This window comes from Eurosta solidaginis, chromosome 2 (assembly GCF_040869045.1).
Source record: "Eurosta solidaginis isolate ZX-2024a chromosome 2, ASM4086904v1, whole genome shotgun sequence".
NCBI classification, from domain to species: domain Eukaryota; kingdom Metazoa; phylum Arthropoda; class Insecta; order Diptera; family Tephritidae; genus Eurosta; species Eurosta solidaginis.
In genome coordinates this window covers 198,161,749-198,180,517 of record NC_090320.1, presented here as the reverse complement: position 1 = coordinate 198,180,517, position 18,769 = coordinate 198,161,749, and the positions used below count along the sequence as shown (strand labels likewise).

General features: G+C 35.2%; 1 protein-coding gene across 1 annotated transcript in view; it reads right to left on the bottom strand.

The window, feature by feature from the left end:
• Nucleotides 1–17,492, bottom strand: part of ds (dachsous cadherin-related 1) — a 609,128-nt gene extending 591,636 nt beyond the window's left edge. The window contains exon 1 of the mRNA XM_067766860.1: nt 17,194–17,492. The gene's annotated coding sequence lies outside the window, so the exon portion shown is untranslated. The remainder of the gene's footprint in view (nt 1–17,193) is intronic.
• Nucleotides 17,493–18,769: the final 1,277 nt, after the last annotated feature.

Here is an 18,769-nt window from a genome sequence, read left to right as displayed (position 1 = left end):
ACGAAATACTTTAAAACCAAAAGCTATATAACATAAATATAGTTTAAAAAACTAAACATCACGCCGTAGCACAGAGGTTCGTGTCTCCGCCATTAACTACAACTCGTTTTGTAGCGAGTTATTAAGCCAATGCCTTCTTGCCGCTAGATCGGTCTTTTTGCGCGCCCAGGATAGAGAGTTGCAAACAGCAGTGAAAACACTTTCAAAGAGATCACGCGCAGCCTACATTCAGTTCACGAAGTCATCCAAATCAAGTGTAATAAAGAGGTATGCTTGATTTCAAATTAATTTCAGCTCCTTGGTCTGTAATCGAAAGTCTGCGTTATGTTTTTTATAAAGTTGTTTTGTACAGTATTCGTTATAATACCATTCAAGCATCTGCTAGCTAAACACCTCTTCAATTTGTTTCAGTTTGTTAGAGTTAAATTGTTTAACAATAAAAGTATAATTGGTCATAAAAATCTACGCTTTCCATAAAAATCCCATGAAAGGGTTCGTTAAAATTATTATAAAAAGCTTATAATAGAGCATTTATTAAATATTAGAAACTACACCCAAGTTTTCATAGCGTGAGCATAAAATTTTGCAAATTCTTCTATAAACACTCATATAAAGTAGTTAAGAGCAAAAACTTAAATGCGAAATTCAATTGAAATGCAATGAAAATTAAATAATAATTTGGCAATAAAAGTCATAAAGATTTCTTAGTTGGCGCCCACATTCAAGCAATACAATTCTATTAAATGTCAATGCATTGATATTATGCTTAAGAAATCCACATACGCACACCAACAAATGCATACATATACATATAAAAACAAACAAGCTTAGCGCATCATAATTGAGTCTCTAGGAAAATCTTATTAAGAAAATGAATTAAAAGAGTAAAAATTCACGGCGTAAGGATTTGAAAGCTATTTTTATGAATATATTTTATAAACCAATGTGGGTGCATACATTCAAATATTTTTGTAGAGATTTCACCATTTTTACACGCTACATGAAAACATGTGCGGAAAATGGTGCGTTTAACAAAAAAAAAGTATTTTCTTTCAGTAGATATATAGTTCAGATATAGCAGACAGAGAGCACTTTACTTACACATTATTTAAGTGTTGGATTATCAGTTACATGCAAAGCTCATTGAACATAGCCGTAAGGGACCGTTCTCAAGTCAAGCCAAGTCTATGCTAAGTATGAGAAGCGGGCGCTTATAAATCGCGCATAATTTCTCAAAAAAAACGAATCGATCTGTACGAAATACTTAGGAAACAAACTTTATTCAACAAGCTTTGTTTACCTAAAACAAAACGCATAACTTAACAAAAGACTTAAGAAACAAACTCATTAAAAATCCGAATAGCACAGTTTTGATGGAAGACTTAAGATACAAACTTTATTCATCAAAATCTAAACCACACACTTAATGGCCGAGACACACTGAAGTTTTCCGAATAGATGAGTGTAACGCAATCTTATGCATTCCAGTAGCATCGCCACAATCAAACAAGTTGTTGCGTTTGTAAATATAAAGAAAATTCAGACTTTGGCAATTGAAGTTTATTTCACCTTGCACATTCACATACTAAATTTCGCGATGCACTGTTATAAACATTCTAACCATACAAGAAAAATACTTGCTTACATATTTTGTGTTTTATTCATTTGTTTAGTTGAAGTTTTTAACAGTGAAAAATTTTAGAAAAGTTGCAACAAGTGGGAAAAATAATTTCAGTTGCAAAGTGTGAAATCACCTTTTCCAAATTCTTCTTCTTATGCTTTGCTTGCAACAAAAGTTGCATGATGGCTGCTTTTTCATGTTACATGGCGCTAGTGCCGCTCGATCCGCCGTTCTCCATTAAAATACGTGCAATCTGCTCATAATACATAAGATTGTGTGAATCCCATCTATATGAAAAAGTGCTTGTGCGACGGGGCTTCAAGCTAACAAAATATTTAAGGTAAAAAATGTATTTTCCAAAAACCGAAACGCACAGTTAATCTAACGAAAGACTAAGAAAACTAACTTCATTTACAAAGGAGTGTATCGCATATAAATTTATTCTTAAAATACTTTTATAATCTGTGCTGTGAGTGCAGGAGTATATAAAAGAAACTTGCCGCTAGGGGACGCTTTGGGGAAATCATGCAAACACATACATAATACTGAATGAGTTTATTCTCTGTGTTACAAGATGGACTACGTCAACTACAGAATAAGCAAAAATTTGATACCTACTTATTTCTCAAGAAATTTTTAAAAACACATATTTAAAAATAGACCAAAGAAATGCCTTATTTGCATAGAGTTTTTCATAATGGCATATTAATTTAAAAAATTTAATCTTAAAAATACCAAGTTAAAATAAACAAGTAAAGGTGTCTAAGTACATTTCATTTCAGATAAATTACTTTTCTACATAACACGTGGCACCGCCCATTTAAAAAAAAAATTTCCTCAATAAAACTTGATAAGTGAAATATCATTGATTCAAAACTATTTTTTGCTAAGTTATGGGTTATTATTCTAGTCTACGACCCTTGTAAACTTGTTTTATATCTAAGTTTCCGTGGTTTTTAACCGATCGCGTCCATCTTTACTAGAAATATTTTCTGCTATAGGGAAAATTTGTTTACCCAATTTTATTACGATCCGTTAATTCTTCTTCGAGTTATGGCTCCCGAAATATTGAAAATTGCTCAGTCATAAAAGGGGCGGTGCCACGCCCGTTTTTTTAGATTTGAAGTTTTTCCTTTTTATTGTTATAAATCTACTTGGGAGATGAAATACCATTGATATAAAGCTCTTTTTTGCAAAGATATAACTTATTATTTTCGCCTACGATCCCTTCAAAAATCTTTTATATAAAAGTGGGCGAGGTCCTTAATGGATTTCGTTAATTTCCTTCAAAGCATTCCTTAGAGTAAAGGCAACCTCTCTGCCGAATTTTGTTACGATAGGTTTAACGATTTTTGATTTATGATTAAAAATATTTGTAAATTCGTTTTTATCACAAGTGGGCGGTGCCAAGGCCATTTAAATTTTTTTTTTAATTTTTATCAAGAGTTCTAATATCAGTCTACATGTCAAATTTCAACATTCTAGGTGTATTATTTACTAAATAATCAGGTTTTTTGTGTTTTCCAAAATATTATATATATAAAAAGTGAGCGTGGTTATTATCCGATTTCGCTCATTTTCAATATCAATCTTTTCTGGGCTCAGATAAGCTCGTGTACCAAATTTGGTGAAGATATCTCAATATTTACTCAAGTTTTAACGGATGGATGGACGGACGGACGGATGTACATGGCTCAGTCAAATTTTTTTACTGATGATTTTGATATATGGATATCTATATCTATCTCGATTCCTTTATACCTGTACAATCAACCGTTATCCAATCAAAGTTAATATACTCTGTGTGTACAGAAAGCTGAGTATAAAAACAATAGCTGATGTATTCACAAATATCAAAAATAAATAATACTGGGACCCTGCCAATATAACCTTAAATTAAGAGACACACTTTTACAAGTTTTTTTGACCCAACCTGGGATTTCTTCTAATTTGAAAATCAACACAATCACAACTTTTGTTCGTTCATGGGAGGTGTATGCCCAAAGGAGTGGGTACCTATTTAAACATTTTTGTAAATATTTTAAAGATTCAGTACTCACAACATTCTTTTTTATTCTTTTTTAAAAACAAATGTATATATTACATTGCCCCAGTAGAGTTGAATGTATTAGGGGCCGAATGTGCTAAGAAAGGAGACAACACAACTAAAAAAATTTTCAGATCTAGAATCATCTAGCGGTGTGGGGCCTAGAAAATTTCAAATATTTGCAAAGAGGACGTAGTTATTTTATACCTTCGGTCTTGGTCCCCAAGGGATTTTTTCAATATCGTCGTACAATAAACTTTTGGCTACGCCACTAACACATTTACTTTACTTTTATTTTACGTAAATGTGATACAAAGTATTGGGTTTCGTTGTGTGTGCTTCACACCATTCAATCGAACGTAAAATTGGTTTAACTCAGGTAATCCACTTATTTCAATTGGCTTATACATATATATGTATACGCAACCCCTACGACGTTTTTCGAAAGTCAGTATGCATCTTGGAAACATATCGTATGCCGTTAAGAGGTTCGTGTTTGCTCAGTAGATGTTTTTTATCTAATGTTATAACATACAACTTTCCATAAAACACATAAAACATAAAATCATAAACGTTCTGTTAAAAATCATTTTCTAAAAATAACGTGACAAAATGCCACACTAATCTTCAAAAAAATTTTAAAATTCAATTTCTATTTTAAAACATGCAAAGAATTTGTAATTAGCGGCCTCAAAACTGAAATGAAAAAACAAAAACTTACCTTAGGTAAGTTATCCCCAGAAATTTAATCTATAAAGTTTTCTTCTTTCACATTTTATAACATTCGTAAGAAACTGTGAAAACTGAAATGATTACAAAAAGAACACGCATTTAATTCAAACCATTATGGCACACATGTCACGATTACTCGATTAGATTTTCCCGCAACGAATATTACATTTACTTACATCGAAGACTTACACATAATAACGCGCATAATACTGATGTGTATTTTTTTAAGCACACGTTTTTTCTATGTATGTATATGTGTTTGTTTTTTGTTTGTTGGCACTTACATAAATCCATTGTATTGTATCTGTCGATTAAAATACTCCAAAATATAATACAATCAATTCCATGAATTGCATAAAAAAATACAATACACGAATTTTCCTTCCTTTCATATAACCAAGTAGTACAACAAAACACGCACGCATACATATAAATGTATATAGACCTTTTTTTTTGATATTTGTATGTGTGTACAATTGTTGATTTGTACCTTGCATTCATTCACCTCAAAAACGTTCAAATCGTTAGATCTACGATGCACACCATTTACTTGAACACTTCAATTTTGTAATTATTATTAGAGCGGAGAAGAAGGAAGGTGGCTTTTTCATCGAACATTACTACACGTACACATACATACAATGTTTGTTATACATACACATGTATTTGCAGTATATGGCTTGCATTAATAAAGTGGATTAATTAGGTAAGGTAGAACTAGTCCATGAGGACCTCACATAGCCTCAATGAGTCCATATTGTTACCAGAAGTTTGCCCAACGACCAAAAAACTGAAAACCCCCACCAAACGCCAGGTCTAATGTTATGAAATTTCTCCACTTGGCAACTAAAAGATGCTCTCTAGGAGATATGGCTGTGTCACCCCTTATTGCTGTAATCTTAGCCTGGCAAGTACAGGACACGAGCAAAAAACGTGCTCAATCGTTTCCTACTCCAAACCGCACTTTCTACATCATCTTTCCGTGACCTAGACTTGTGATGGGAGAAAGCTGTGTCCAGTCTGAATTCCCTCCCTGAATTTACGATACTCTCTTTTTAATGATAGTACTAGGTTTGTTAGTCTAAGGTTGTAAGACCTCCACACAGATCAGCCACACTTGAAAGTCCCTGCTGTCCCGCTTGATCAATGCAACTCTCGCCTTCTCTTAATATATCTCCAATCAAGCTTCGAGGCATGCGCCCATTTTAGCAAGCTAACCCGCTTCTTCATTCGCATCTAATACCATATTCCCTGGAACCCCATATATATTGTTACGAATATTAGCAACACAGTACCCGTCATCTCTAAGCGATGCTAAGCAGCGACTTGTATGCACATAACCAAATTAATCATTATGTCTACACATATGTACGTATACGCAGCGGAGAAGCAACGCATAAACACATGCAGATATCTTATCTGAGATATGCAGTTATAATTTTGGAAGTGTCGCTCACAAATAAACGCGCATGTGAGAGAAGCTATATAAATTGTGCTTCTGTAGTTATAGCTGAGAAACTTATAGCAGATAACCAACTAGTAGATTCTAGAACAGAACAGCCTAGAAATGTCAACGAGGAAACCAAACACTATAGAAGGCAGCAACAGGAGAGGCGCGACGATCATTTGGATTTAAGACGCTATCTAGCGAGCAATAGCAGTATTATCAGTTTCATTTAAGCAAGCTATTAGTTGCGAGTTATAAGTGTTATTGTGAAGTACTTTAATAAAGGCCATTTTGCATTATTAAATATTGGAGTTATTTATTCAACAGTTTAGCGATTCGAACGATAGCAGAAGATTTGGAATAAGCGGAATTGCAGTAATTCGTTACAAAATGATGTCAGAAGAGGAATTTTTGAATAAATTCCGAAGACTTCGAATACAACTTGGACATGGAAAAGTGGAGTGAATTGAAGATCCAGCAGCTGAAGAAGGAGTATGAGAGCCGTCGATTGAATACAGGCGGCTTTAAAATCGAACTTCAAGCACGTGGAAGAGTATGTATTTTCTCTTGATGGCGAGGAGACAACAAAAATTAAAGAGAACAAGTAAGGAAGGTTAAGTTCGGGTATAACCGAACATTACATACTCAGTTGAGAGCTATGGTGACAACATAAGGGAAAATAACCATGTAGGAAAATGAACCGAGGGAAACCCTGGAATATGTTTGTATGACATGTGTATCAAATGAAAGGCATTAAAGAGTATTTTATGAGGGAGTCGGCCATAGTTCTATAGGCGGACGCCATTTAGGGATATAGCCATAAAGGTGGATCAGGGTTGACTCTAGAATGCGTTTGTACGATATGGGTATCAAATGAAAGGTGTTAATGAGTATTTTAAAAGGGAGTAATCCTTAGTTCCATAGGTGGACGCCGTTTCGAGATATCGCCATAAAGGTGGACCAGGGGTGACCCTAGAATTTGTTTGTACAATATGGGAATCAAATGAAAGGTGTTAATGAGTATTTTAAAAGGGGGTGGGACTTAGTTCTATAGGTGGACGCCTTTTCGAGATATCGCCATAAAGGTGGACCAGGGGTGACTCTAGAATAAGTTTGTACGATATGGGTATCAAATTAAAGGTATTAATGAGAGTTTTAAAAGGGAGTGGTGGTAGTTGTTTATGTGAAGGCATTTTCCAGATATCGACCAAAATGTGGACCAGGGTGACCCAGAACATCATCTGTTGGATACCGCTAATTTATTTATATATGTAGTACCTGCCAAGATTTTAAGGGTTTTTTATTTCGCCCTGCAGAACTTTTTCATTTTCTTCTACTTAATATGGTAGGTGTCACAACCATTTTATAAAGTTTTTTCTAAAGTTATATTTCGCGTCAATAAAACAATCCAATTACCTTACCATGTTTCATCCCTTTTTTCGTATTTGGTATAGAATTATGGCATTTTTTTCATTTTTCGTAATTTTCGATATCGAAAAAGTGGGCGTGGTCATGGTCGGATTTCGTTCATTTTTCATACCAAGATAAAGTGAGTTCAAGTAAGCATGTGAACTAAGTTCAGTAAAAATATGTCGATTTTTGCTCAAGTTATCGTGTTAACGGCCATGCGGAAGGACAGACGGACGACTGTGTATAAAAACTGGGCGTGGCATCAACGGATTTCGCCCATTTTCACAGAAAACAGTTAACGTCATAAAATCTATGCCCCTACCAAATTTCAAAAGGATTGGTTAATTTTTGTTCGAATTATGGCGTTAAAAGTATCCTAGACAAATTAAATGAAAAAGGGCGGAGCCACGCCCATTTTGAAATTTTATTTTATTTTTGTATTTTGTTGCACCACATCATTACTGGAGTTGAATGTTGACATAATTTACTTATATACTGTAAAGATATTAAATTTTTTGTTAAAATTTTATTTAAAAAAAATTTTTTTTTTAAAGTAGGCGTGGTCCTTCTCCGATTTTGCTAATTTTTATTAAGCGTACATATAGTAATAGCAGTAACGTTCCTGCCAAAGTTCATCATCATATCTTCATCGACTGCCAAATTACAGCTTGCAAAACTTCTAAATTACCTTCTTTTAAAAGTAGGCGGTGCCACGCCCATTGTCCAAAATTTTACTAATTTTCTATTCTGCGTGATATGTTCAACTCATCTACCAAGTTTCGTCGCTTTATCTGTCTTTTGTAATGAATTATCGCACTTTTTCGGTTTTTCGAAATTTTCGATATCGAAAAAGTGGGCGTGTTTATAGTCCGATATCGTTCATTTTAAATAGCGATCTGAGATGAGTGCTCAGGAATCTACATACCAAATTTCATCAAGATACCTTGAAATTTACTCAAGTTATCGTGTTAACGGACGGACGGACGGACGGACATGGCTCAATCAAATTTTTTTTCGATCCTGATTATTTTGATATATGGAAGTCTATATCTATCTCGATTCCTTTATATATGTACAACCAACCGTTATCCAATCAAACTTAATATACTCTGTGAGCTCTGCTCAACTGAGTATAAAAATGAAACATCGCAGGCAGATACGAGCACAGACTTGAACACGATTTTGGCTGCAATATCTGCTCAAACATCGACAGTAACATCCAAGATGGAAGCACAGGAGGCACGCATTTCAGAAATGTCGTTGCAAATGGCATCTCAGCTGAAATCGCAAGAGAACCGTATAACATCTAAAATTGAAGCACAAGAGGCACATATATCAGAAATATCGACACAAATTTCAGCACAGAGAGAAACTAACGCAGTTTGAGGAAGGGTTCAGTGGTCGACAAGATAAAATGGAGGCCGAGATAATGCTTTAAAAGATGGTATTCAGGAGTTACAATTGAACCGTCCAATAACGTCAACGTCTACCCTGAAGGTAAAGTCTCTAACGTTTGATGGTTCTGTTCCTTCCCAGGTATTTAAGCTCCAATTTGAGAAGACGTCATCAGCGAACAACTGGAATGCCGAAGATAAAGTTGCTGCACTGTTCGTGGCTTTAAGAGGACCAGTTGCTGAGATTTTACAGACGATGCTAGAGTACGAACGGAACTGTTATGAAGCATTGATGGGCACTCTAGATAGGCGATACGGAACAGAGCATAGAAGACAGACATACCAAATGGAGTTGCTGAACCGCTTCCAGAGGCCCGGTGAAACATTGCAAGTGTTTGCGTCGGATGTTTAAAGGCTTGCACATTTAGCGAATGCGGATGCAACCGTGGAATACACTGAAAGGGTAAAGATTCAAAGCTTTATAAATGGCATACGGGACGTCGAAACAAAGCAACGTTTGCAGAAACGGTTCCACAAGCTCTGATTCAGGAAACAGCTTCGCTTTTTGTAAGCCAGTTTTCAAAATATGCCGTGTGGAAGTAGAAAGGTCAGAGTGGGTAGACGCAATATTGGAGGCGCTGAAAGATCGCAAAAGCGGAGTGAGAGAGTTTTCAAATGCTTCAAATGCGGAAAGCCCGGTCACATTGCACGTCATTGCGATCTTGATCCTAGTGGTTGCAACAGCATGAGTGGTTTTAATAAAAAAGCTGGAGGGGATGAGCAAGAGCGAGTAAGATGTAGAGTTCGAGATCTATCTCCAGCTATTGATTGTCCGGTGATATCTGTGTCCCAAATTGGAAGAAAATCAAACAGTCCTACCGTCAGAGGGAATTTCGATGGCAAGGAGCGTGTACTGACTGTAGATACGGGCGCATCTCCTTCCTTAATCCGATTTGACTTGGTCAACAGGAGAGTAAAACCTTTACCTGGAGCAAGGGTGCGTACGGTCACTGACGATTATAACCAAGTCCAGGGAGAAGTGATCTGTGAATTCTTAATTGGGAATGTCATGGTTCTACACAAATTCGTTGTGGCGGAGATCGTTGATGAGGTCATATTGGGAGTGGACTTCTTAGTTGACCATGACATCAGGATCGATATGCCGAGAAAGATTATGCGCTTTGGGAACCAGGATGTGCCACTTAACTTCAGTTTGGAAGAAGGGTTCAGCAGTAATCGAGTGCTGGTGAAAGAGATTCGACAAAAACCACAAAAGTCAAAGGCAGCACATCGGGCAAGGTTTGATGGAATGAATGGGCCAAACAAATCAAAACCAAAGGTACCTGCGAGGAAAACACTGACATTGACAAAACCTAATGGACGCACTAAAACGACTGAAGGCATTTTCCAGAAAGAATGCAAGGGTGATTTCAAGCAAGGGTGATTTCCAGCCAGCGCGCAGTACTGTTGTGAAACGTCAAGACGATACTGACGATACAAAGTCAATCCGTCAAGATCAAGTTCTGCGAAATAGTTCTTGATTGGCTAAAGAACAGAGTGTGAGGGAACGGCCCAGGTTAATGAGTAGTAAGATGAAGCACTGACATAACAAGAACTTTAATTCGGAAGGTTTCTTGGAGGGAGATTTGGTACTGCTATACAACCCTCACCGGCGGAAAAGTGTTTATTTCTACAGCTCTGATCACGGCTAGTGCTTTCACCGGAAAAGTGATACAGTGATCGCACAGCTTGTATGATCTGTTTATTTCCAGGTCAGCGCAGTATACCACAGATCTCACTCAATACACTAGTTTGGAGTAAAAATATATTTCTTCGTTGCTATCGCCTTCTTATCACCAAGGCATCGGTTTCTTATTGGCTCTTAATGGCTTGTTAAATACTGGTTAGAGATTTGTCGTCGGTCCCTGATCAAATGGATAGCTTTTTATTATTAATTATCGATACCTTTTCTATAACAAGTCAATAAACTTACGAAAAGGTTGCGGTAACACATACATAGATAAATTTTCTATTACAAATCTATAATTTAATAACATATCGATCACTTTTCCATATCAAATTGATAAATTTAAATAACAAATTAATAACTTTTTGACTACACTTCTATAACTTTTCTATGATATTATATTTCTTTTCGTTGATAAATCGATTACTTTGCGATAATGATCCAATAATTCTTGACAACAAATTTGAAACTCATTGATAAACTTTGTTATCTATGGTAAATTGAATACAGCACCTCGATAGCATTTCGCTAACCATTCGAAAAAAATTGATAACCGCCTTGCTTTGCAAAAATTTCTGGTCTGGTTTCGCTCATATTAATTTCATGTCCTGCTTGCAATGTGTCCCCACATGCCACCAACCATCTCTTCATTTGTAATGTGGAACCAACACCTCTAACACCACTCTCACTATGGTTCACACCTACTGAAACTGCAAGTTTTCTTGGACTCCCGTTAGAGGAAATTGATGACGATTTGTGAAAAGACGCACCTATTGGATGGGGAGAAGTACTGCTTCAACAACAACAACAATGACTCCTCAGGTCTCCGAATACCACACCGAAAATCCTGGATTTAAAGCCCGTGCAAAGCAACATAAAAATTTAAAAAACAAACTTTTTTAAATTAGAAGAAAGTTTTTCAAAGCGGGGTCGCCCCTTGGCAGAGAATGACAAGCACTCCGAGTTCATTTCTGTCATAAAAGCTTTTCACTGAAAATTGATTTGCCTTGCAGATGCCGTTCGGAGTCGGCATAAACCATACAGGTGCCGTCCCGCCAATTTGTAGGAAAAATTAAAAGGAGCATGACCCAAATTGCAGGAGAAGCTCGGCCTAAAATCCATTTGCAGGTTATCGCTCCTTGCATTTTTTACAAAAATTTTACAGATACAGCTGTTGATATAGAAATGGAATGATTAACGCAGCAAAGCCAAGCGTGTCTGACGAGTTGGACTTTAGCAACCTTCGAAATGTATATATCTCACCAGCTATGGCTGGTGACTGTAATTTTTTTTCTTTTAATCATTATTAAACATTTTTTTCATTTAAAAAGAAATATAACACCTTTACAATACTGACAAAAAATTATTGTTATGTCCTCGAGCTGGTTTCCAACTAACAGTAATGCAAATCGAATAGGCCGACAAATGAAAAACAACTGTTTATATTTTCGACATATTTTTATCCCGAAGCGAATACCAATATCTATACACTAAATACTTCAATGGGTCTTCACTTCTTATAGTTATATACTCCTTATTTATCACTTAAACGTTTTTTTAATTTAACTCAACTAACAGGAATGTGCTTTTCAAAGCCTCGTAAGACTTATGATATATTGTAACTTAAAAAAATGCCATCAAAGGTAAAGTTATTACGCGACATTTCTCATAGAAAATAAAAAAATAGATTCGCTTAGTTCAACTGGTCCTTTGAAACAACATTTTAAAAAAACTTTTTATTAGTTAATGCTCAGAAAATCCAATAACCTGCGCCAATTGACTGTATTTCAACATAACCTAAAATTCATTTTCGAACGGGATTAGTCAACTTGTGTTTACAAGAATATGTCTGAATTCATGGAATTGATAAAACATTCGTTTCTACAGTACAACGCTCATCATATTCTTAATATCGGATAGTGGAAAATCAATATTACATTTCGTTTACGTGATGTGTTGTCATCCATCAATAACGAAAAATCATATCGTATGATCTTTCAATTGAACAAACGCCATGCTGAAGCGTTAAAACCAGTTTTTTAGTGAGAACAGGGTTCCGAGGTAAAAAACTTAATTCTTTTTGTTTGCAATTTCATTTTTTTCTGTCGACACGTCGTACGGAGACCTCCCTGCACTAACCTAGAAAAGCGGTTGATGGCAGAAAACTTTGATTTATAAGAACGATTAAAGCAACCAATATTGGGCAAAAATTAAAAAAATCTGCAGTCTACGGTGCACATTATTGCGTTCAAGGTTTCGTCGATATGACCAATAATTCAAAAGGAATATCTTTGGGGTTTTCAAACGAAGCATGCCTATGCAATCGATCATATTGCAAATATATTCAACCTAAACTTCGGAAAATCGAATATTGTGTGCATCGATTCAAACTATCCACAACAATTCAAAGTTATGGAACGACCAGAAAGATGAAGAAAGGGATTGTTATGGGAATGATCACGTTTAATGAAGAGCATTTATAAAAAAAATGTGTGAGCGTATCGACTTTCATTCAAAGTGAATTGGCTTAACTTAAGTTATCCCTAAGTCAGCACATGACTGTGATGTTCAATTTAAGAACCCATTCACTCGAAAAGCTCACATCAGTCACAAGTCAGGACACGTATTGTGTTATACTACCACGAATCGGACCAATTTCACACAACGGCCGCGTTGCCGACGGCTAGTACCAAAGAAGGTATAATAATAAGCGAGGTAATTTTATGCGAATGGACAAAGACGCTCTGACCAAGAAAATATTTAAATCGTCACCGTTGTTTGGAATCAAAGGAAGTTAGAGACCTCAACTAAGTTTAAAGATGTAGGTGGAGATAGGCTTGCTCTCCTTTGGCGCTCCCAATTGACACTGTTACGAAGCGGCCAAACTTCATCCGAAAACTAGAAATCAAACATTGTAGAAATCAAACATTGTTCTTCAATCGAGTTTGGTTCTTAAGTCTTTTGAATTTTTATTCTGAATTTGGTCAAGCAGCGGGTCTAGCCACGAGTCGGGCAACTTTTCTTGAATTATTTAACTAAAATATTTAACATTAAAACTGATTTTTGAAAAATGTTTCCGTAGAATGTTTGATAAAAAAAGAGCTTTGCGCCCTACGTATGAAAGAAAATACAAGATACTTTTCGGAAAAAATCTGTCAAGAATCAATAAGAATTTGAGGGACCTATAACTTATATTTGGTTATACTAAAATTGACTGAGCTATAAAGCTGCAAACTCAAAAATGCAATAAATTCTAAATACAATATTTGAAATTTTCGTAGTTTCCCGCAAGGCGAATTTAGTACCAGGTGTTATTATCGCAAGAGCTGATTGCTTCTTCTTGATTATTTTCCATACAACGCCTTGTAAACAATGTGTCAATGTGTCACACGAAAGCAATAAAAACTTTCTTTTGAAAGAAAGTATAGGTTCGTCTTGGTTTTCCGCGAATTTTTAAATTTTTTTGAACACGATTTCAATTTTGCTTGGGATAGCTTTACTATCAAAGTTTTTGGAAGTATTTTCTTAAATTATCCAAAATAAAAAAGGAAACATTCAATTGAGGAAATTTGAAAATTGCCGGCGCTTCTTTTGTGTTCGATGTAAATATGTAAAATAAGGCGCTTCCGAAAAAACAATAGAGCAGTGACATAGTTATTATCAGTTTTATCGCATAAAAATTGTTTCATAATAATGTTTGAATTAAAGTGAAGTAAGGAAGATCTTTATAGTAATGGCGCTTATTGAAAAGCCCGCAAAGCAAGTTTTTATGTGTCTGTTTTTACAAATGCAGTGAAGACTTTTCAAAGAAGTTAATTATTATGAAATTCTGGCTAAGTGAGTTCATTTATGACTGTGTTAAGCTTTAAAATAAGCTAGGTTATCTGAGACAAGGCTTTTTTATATAAAGCCTTTATCCAACGAGTCATCAAAATTGCATCTTGCCTACCACGTTAATGTTCGTTGCCATAATTGAAAGGTAAAATCCCTTCTTGTCAAACAAAAATAAAGCTCCAACATTAAATGAAAGGTTCTTGTGATATTCGAGAGAAAAGTTCCATGAGAGGTGCGTTGGCGGCGGTAAGTACCGGGGAAGAGCAAAGTATTATTATACAGTTAATGTGAGTGGATATAAACAAATTCTCGTGATTACAGTGGAAGCGCTCCACTTTTTAAAAGGAAATATGCACACCAAATTCCATCACTATAGCTTCAACGGTTCTCGTGATATCGCTGCCGAAAAACGCCGCAAAGCTTTCTTGAAAGGTTTAGCTGTCTAAGTAAGCGTTGCAAAGCTCATTATTGCATTTGTACAATATGTATTTTAAATCATCCTCGCGAGATAGTTCATCAAAATTTAGTATTGTAACTTTATAATTTGCCGAAATATCACTACCATGCTTGACCGAAAAAAGTTATTTTCTTTTAGTTTTATATGGTAAGTGAGCATGGTTACTAACCGATTTTCGTAATTTTATCCAGAGCAGATAATCTTTTGATTAAAAATGTGCGTACCAAACTTCATCACTATATCTTTAAACGTTTTCAAGATATCGCTAACGAAAAAACTTTCAACACTCACTTACGCCACGCCCAATTTTAATATATTTTATGCAGATTTAGTCTGCAAAAACCGAAAAACTGCATCGCTGAGAAAAGTTTCATACATAAAAAGGAAGCCTTTTTACATTCAAATCATTCCCTTTTTTATGGGAAACATTACTCGTGATCAAAGTGAGTCGTGTACCAAATTTCATAACGATACATTTATTTCAAAGAAAGTGAAGTGAAAGAGCTACTGTCAGAAAATTCAGTCTCTTCGATTTAACGCTTCCCAAATTAGAGAGGTTGATTGCCTTCTTTGCGCCTTGTCTACGGATATCTGTATTATCAGGTAGAAGAATGGAAAGAACTCACCTAGCTTATTGGCTATCTAATGATCAAAACACACGAAAAAAATCTATGGCTGCGAGACACAGAGACCGCTTTTACGTACTTGTCAAGGTCCGAATACTGACTGGGCCCGTTTTATCTTGGGTATCAAAAACTCAAAAAACTTCTTCCGCATTAGCATGATTTGGAGGCTGGTGGGAATAATGAAAATGCAATGAAAAAATTCAGCTTATGACGGAGGGTTTTGAGAGCGCTGTACAGAGAAATGCACTTAGGTTATGGAGGTAACAAAATCCCTCACTGCTTAGCAGCAAGGGAGATGATGAGGCTGATTCTACAATTCCATCCAAATTCAACTTACCGTCGAACTTTAAAGAAATAAAATTATTGGTTTGGTCGGCAGATAATAATGGGCCAGAAAACTATGCAATACTTGCCAATGTGTCCAAACAGTGAGATAAACAGTTGGTAAAAAGCAAACCATAGGTCAGCATACTCAAATCTTGCCCACAACACCTTTATCTAGCAATAATAGTATGAACAATAGAAAAATTGAAATTATTTTAAAATTAAAAAAATAAACGTTGACTTTTAATTATTATTCAAAAATCTTTGTATTTGCTTGAAAATTATTACAAAGCAATAGGTGTACTATCTGTGCGTGGCAGTTTTTAAAGTTTTTGAATGCATACAATATATATATATACATTATATTTAACTGTTTTGAGTTACTGATAGAAATGATATTAATTGCGCAAGTGTTGTAAATTTGATCTAGAAAACCTTTCTTCGGACAACAATTTCAATTTGAAGATTAAAAAAAAAACAATTAAATTGGGTTTCTGTAATAGTGATTTATTTTGCATCAAGTGCGCTAACTTAAGGTAGTCACAGTCGTGTTATGCTCTGAAGTTTCTTCTCTTACATTGTTTAAATAAATCCGCAGCACGCTCAAGAAACTTCAAATATTTTACACGGAGTTAAAGCTTTTCTAAAGAATGTCAAATCTAAAGTAGAAGTTTTTTTTTGTCTCAATTTCAATAAGGGCATATTTTTCAACACAAATCACCTGCAACAAACTTGCACACATATTCACCATCTCTTATTACGTACATACACAAAACAAACACACACACATAAATATTATTTGAGAAAATCTAATATTTTTGCACACTGCCCCTTACAACATTCGATAATTCTCGAAATGTAAAACATCAAAACAATTTGGTAGGTAATTCTTTCTTTTTTCAACATACTACATCTAACTCAAAATCACCGTTTTGTATGCAATTGGAAAAACGGTTTTCTAACACATACATATACACGTTCGTTTCTGTGTGTATCTTAAGCAAGAAAATTAAAATTATTTCAGTAAGAGGTTAGCCATAATGGCATTTCTGCTGGCTGCTGCTGCTTCTATATGCTGCATATGCTGTACGCTGCTAACCGACCACTTTACGAAAAACAAAAAAAAAATTTACTGGACTTGCTTGGAGAGCACCAAAAACAACAGAGCGGCAGCAGTTGGCAGGGGCAGTGACAGGGCGTACAAACAGCAGTTGGAGCAGCGCAAAGAACTCGTTTGACTTGTTGAAAAATATTTCTTTTCACTTGTTTTTTTTTTTTTTTTTTGTAGTTGCTTTTGGTTGCTATGTTTCTTGTATTATTTTGTTTTATTTGTTGTTATATATTTTCTTTGCTATACACACTGTGAGCTGCTACTATTGAACGCTCAAATTCCTAAAGCGTGTATTTACATATGTTTGTTACATACAATCATACATACGTGACTAGTGAATATTTTTAGATATACACAATATTACATATGCAAATAAGAAGTTATAACTTTATTTTGATATTTATCAACTTCAAATATTTTAGCATAATGACATGAGATCTTACTTTTTTTTTTAGAAAACAGCGTAACGTACGCGTTTTTAGCGCTGGAAACTGCAACACTCAAACTTGCAGTTCTTCAAAATTGTATAGAATTCACGAGCTGTTTATTGTTATTTATGTAATTATACAACACAATTTTAACACGCGCACAACACGAAGAAAATTGCTTATTTTTCATAACAAATTATCATTCTAGCAGAAAAAAATCGCACTACACTTGCTAGATTTTTCAAATAATTTATTTTTATTTTTTTTTTTGTAATTCTTATAGTTGTTAGCATTTAAGCGCACTTTCGCATAACATTTTTTTTGTAATTAATTTTTGTGTAACAAAACGCACAATTTTTTGAAGATTTTTCCAAACTTTTATAAAAGCGCAATAAGTGCCCTAAGCTTTGCGCTGCATTAATGACCAAATCTCACATCATTTTTGTTTGTTGTAAAAACGCGCGGTTTTATTTCCAATTGGTTTGTAACTTCATAGCTACTTTTATATTTCCGACTGCTATTACTTCGTTTTTATATTTGTTGTTGCACTCATTAGATTTTCCAATTTAACAAAGCATACTTGTTGTTGCACTAAACTTATTTACATATCTAATGATATATGTATGCATACATATACATATGTATGATAGTAACTATTGTATTGTTGTATGTTTTAATATCACATTCATAGCGACAAACAAACAACAACAACAAAAAACGCGGCACCCGCACGTGAAATCCTCCGCTCACGTTAAACGTTCACTGATTTTACAACGAAAACACACGAAGAACTGAATTGGTGTTTTTCTTTTCTACCTGAGCATGCCATACCTGGGCAAAATGCTTCAAGCAAGTGTGGTGGCATTCAACAAACAATAAAAAGGCACAAACAAAAATGCTGCTGCTGTTGCAGCAAAGACAACCCAAAGAGAGAGAGGGAGCATACGAAACATAACAACAAATACCTTAACCAACACACGCGCCCTACCAACATAAACACGTTCATGAAAAAGCAAGCAAAAATATTAGAAAATCAAATTTCACCATAGCTGCACAAGAGCATGAAAAGTAAAGATCACCATGTTGAAGGTAGGCGCACAAAAAAAACTAATCAACACAAAACAAAAACAAGAAAGTAATCACAAATATAATACAAGCAACAATTTTGCCACAAAAAAAATCTCAAACAACCGGTGTACCGTGTTGCACATAGCACAAGTGTACGCTCTCACCGCATGCTCCCGCTGGTGGTGCAAATGCCTTGAAATTCACCACTGAGCGCATGCGAGTATAAGCATTACGTTTCTCAATTTTGTTTACTTTACATTTTGGTAGAACAACAATGTTGTTGTTGTTGCAATGTTGAATTGCCGCTAAGGTGTATGTTTCAATAAAAAGTGCAGATCTTTTGCTTGGTCAACACAACAACACAGCAAAGTACTATCGACAACAACAACACATCGTGTATATGAGAAATACTTGGGAGATCCCAACTAACAACAGAAGGAAAATACTCTAAAGTTAAGTCGACCATATTGGCCATCCACGTCGATAGCATCACGCAACCGACTGTCTTACACCCAAAAATACT